Genomic DNA, 4113 nt, shown 5'->3' on the forward strand with positions numbered 1-4113 from the left:
GGACGTTTTCTAGACATCCGCACCTTGACAAGCAGGAAACACCTGTGCTAAGCTCCTACTCCTGTGATCTGTAATAGATCAGTCATAAAATAGGACTACTAGTTCTTCCCCAGTCCTGAAAAAGGCTCGCTTGAAAAAATAAGTAGGACCATGGTTATATCCTGGAAGTGTGAACTGAGATAGGTAGTTAGGAAAAGATATATTAGTTGCACGACCAATTAGCTGCAGACAGTCTGTTTCATTCATCACAGGCAGGATGTTGGGATAGCAAACAGTCTTCATGCTATATTAGTGGAAGTGATGAAACGTCGCTCCAGCTTGAGTATTGTTGGAGATGGGAAATTACTTTTGCTGCGGTGAGTCTGCAGTCATTGTTCACAAGGAACCCAAAAGCCTTGTAATTAAGAATATAAGAATATATGTTATGCTCCTCAGAGCAATCTTTGGGGAATTTGGGGGGGAGGGGGTATCGAACAGCTCAAAGGGAAGAAAATGGGAGAAAAAAAAGTGAAATGAAAAGAACCGCTCGTGTGTTCCTGTCAGGTGTCTGTTCTCTGTCCTCCTCTCCTGTGAGTGACGAGAGGAGCGCTGTAATAGCGATAATGCGCCCGAGACCGCTCTCGAAAAGTTGGAAGCGCCGTCACTGCTGTCGCCACGGCTGTTATTGCAGCGCGGGTAAATTTCCCTGCTGTGCGAGACACTTGGCCCCCCTCCTCAGAGACAGACAGAGAGAGAGAGAGAGAGAGAAAGAGAGAGAAAGAGAGAAAGAGAGAGAGGGAGGGGGAGGGAGGGATGGAGGGGGGGGGGGGTGCTCGACGGCAAATTACTCCAATCACCTGGAGCGGCACGATGCACACGAAACCCCCTTTCCCACGGCTGGGACTATTTTATTTCCTGATTACGGCCGCAAACCACGGCCGGCAGAGGTGCGGCATGCCGCGCCGCTGTCAGCTCTCGGCACATTTGTCAGCGGCAGCGCTAGATAAAGGGGGCGCTAATAGCGTGGCTGTCCTTGCGAGGGCTGGCACCCCATTTGTTAGCCGCGTGGCGAGTGCCCACGGGGATTCATCTGTACGGGCCTCTCTCTCTCTTTCTTTCTCTCTCTCTCTCTCTCTCTCCTTCCTTCTCTTCCTAGTTCTCCTCTCTCTCTCTTTCTCCCTCTCTCTCTCTTTCTCTTTCTCCCACTCCTTCTCTTCCTAGTTATCTCTCTCTCTCTCTTTCTCTCTCTTTCTTTCTTTCTCTCTCTCTCTCCCTCGCTCTTTTTTGTGCCAACTCACCCAGCCTACCTCTCTCTCTCTCTCACTCTATCTCTCTCTCACTCTCTCTCTCTCTCTGTCTGTCTAGCTTTCTCACTATAAGTTTCTCTCTCATTCTCTCCCCCTCTTCTTGACTCTCTCCCTCGGTTGCCCCAGCCTAACTTACTCATCAGCTTTCTCTCTCTCTCTCTCTCTCTCTCTCTCTCTCTCTCTCTCTCCTAGTCTCTTCAGCTCTATCTCTCCAGTCTTTTCTTTCTTTCCCTCCCCTCACTCTAGCTCTTGTTCTCTCGCTCTTCTTTTATCTATCCTTTTCTTTTTCCCTCTCCCAGTCTCCTAGACATACGGTATGTCCATGCATCACACTCCAACCCCCCCCCCCATCTCTCTTCCTCTTCTGGTTCTCTGGATGGAAAAAACACACTTGGTGCCATAGGTTACTCTCCAGACAAGACCAGTTCCTCTCACTTCATCATAATGTGAACACAGTCCCGGAAGACATTTAATTACATTACTTGACTGGTTCCATTACCAGAAGTGGGACACATGCCCCAGTAAATCTGCAATGGTTTCACTGCAAAATAAAAAGTAGAGTATTACTTTAAATCCCATTGTTCCAACTGTATAACATCCACATTATGTCATGCATTAATGCTTTTCATTTACACACTATATGAACATTATGATCCACTGATAGAGATGATGAAAAAAAGAAATATGATGGAATATTTGTATTTTCCATTCATTGTATGGAAGTTGGCATGCAATAAAAAAATATATATATACAGTATTAGACAAGGTAAAGGCTGATTCATTAAAATTACATGTCTAACTAACTATCAAACACCAAAGACCAAACACTTTCACAGACTGCTGCCATTAGAAGAAATGTGTTGTTCAGTACGACAAGCTGACACATTGAAATGTATTTCACATTCAAATAAACACACACACACACACACACACACACACACACACACATATATATATGTAAGACATACAAAAGATATAGCCCAACAGTTGAACACATGAGATGTGTAAACACATATGAGACATGCAAAAGATATAGCCCAACATTTGAACACACGATGAGACATGTAAACTAAACACATATATGGGACATGTATAAGATATAGTCCAACATTTGAACCTGTTTCTGTCATTTAATTGTCATCATTTGCACAGTGACATGTTCAGGCAGGCCCGTCGCTAGAAGGCAAGCAAACCAAGCAATTGCTTGGGGCCCCGAGCTGGCCAGGGGCCCCAAGACAACGACTGGTTAAGAATAAAATGCAACAACAAACTGTGAGCGCCCCTTTGATAGTCATGCAGTAAAGTGCAACGACACTGTTACCGGCAATACCGGGATCCCCCTCAAGGGGGCCCCTCTCAGTAGTCGCTGACAGCAGCCAGCCAGGTTTGTGATCTCTGCTGCCGCGAAAATATAAAACAGGCAGTCATAATGAAGCGGAGTTTACGGCGCTTCTGTGACGTCACATTGTCGCGCTACAGGTCGGGTGCGTCGAGTATAACCGGGCCTTTTTATGCGTCCGGAAGCCAGAAAAGAAAGAAGAGAAAGGAAGAGGATGACAAGAAAAAACAAGATAGTGGTAAGTGATAAATTACACTGAATAAAATAGCTCTACTTGTAATGGTGTAATGTCGCAGCAGGAAGGCTAGCCGAGCAAAAAATGTTTATGTTAACTACCTGCTTGACGGCCAATGCTGCTTGTAACAAACTAGAACAGTTAGATCAACCGAACGGACGGAATATGGTTACATACTGTAATATGTTTATTAACGGGATAAGGAAGACGCAGATCTTTCCAGAATCACTGTTTATCGTATTTAATGACATAACATTGCTATAGCTTTGTAATAGGTTTTGATGAAAGTGGCATAGCTTCTCTGTTATACTAACTATTCGACCGTGATAATCTATTTACCAAATGGGGGTTAGGAAAACCACACGATAAATTCCGTGCATCAAAGCAGACTGGAACATTCATGTCTAGCAGTATTCATGCACGCCAGCTGTTTACTGTCTTTAAAGTAACAGGTGCGTCTGTCTAATTCTCAAACAGCAGAATGCTTTTAAATGCTATGGGATGCATTAGCTTGGGATGTTTTTACAGTAAGCATTGGTAGAAAGCAGCTGCATCCCTTCTAAATATCAAAATATGGAAATGCTAACATATCTTTTCTTTCTCCCTCAAGGTGCTTTGCTTAAATTTCTCAGCCCTCAGGCTCTTCCTAAGGATACCTCCACTGATGAAGGTAGAGTGAATTTCTCTCACTGAGCTGAGCTGTTAATGACCTTTTCCAATATGCTAACAGTGAAATGGTCAAACGTACTTCACAGGTAATTTCAGATTTTTTTTCAATTATTTTCCCAGGTACACCATAAACTTCATCCTCCATGCATGAGGAAGAAGCTGACATTGGATTTTATAGTATGGTGGTGTTTTTGCAAATGTTCAAAATGTTCAAAACTAATGCACAGTATATATATGCAACACTGTCAACATTTTTTATTTATATAAAGTGTGGGTGAACTTAAACTGTATGGCTATGCTGTGGTTCCTGTAGGCTTTGCGTGCGGTGGTGGTGGTGGGGGGGCCTCCATGTCCATTTTGCTTGGGGCCCCCAAATTCCTTGAAACGGCCCTGCGTTCAGGACACACCCCCGGATGGTGGGATCTTAATCAAGTACAACATTCAAATACTCCCACTAGTTAACTGGCAAGTGTCAGATTTCTGTACATATTGACTCTCTACACAATCATCAGGCTATTGAAACAGTCTCTGCCGTTTAACTATAGTGATTTCAGGGTTTTTTTTCCCGAAAACACTCCACAGTG

The 4113-nt window shown here is 44.0% G+C and overlaps 1 long non-coding RNA gene across 1 annotated transcript; it reads left to right on the top strand.

Moving 5' to 3' along the window:
- The first annotated feature begins 2795 nt into the window (after window positions 1–2795).
- On the top strand, window positions 2796–3886 carry LOC143104327 (uncharacterized). The gene is made up of 3 exons (XR_012983059.1): window positions 2796–2863; window positions 3471–3530; window positions 3650–3886. It is a non-coding gene; the product is annotated as an uncharacterized LOC143104327 (long non-coding RNA).
- Window positions 3887–4113: the final 227 nt, after the last annotated feature.

Source organism: Alosa pseudoharengus, unplaced genomic scaffold, assembly GCF_046254945.1.
Source record: "Alosa pseudoharengus isolate Yale_2024_CS ecotype anadromous, Long Island Sound unplaced genomic scaffold, YU_APseudo_1.1 YU_APseudo_1.1_scf_1, whole genome shotgun sequence".
NCBI lineage: Eukaryota > Metazoa > Chordata > Actinopteri > Clupeiformes > Clupeidae > Alosa > Alosa pseudoharengus.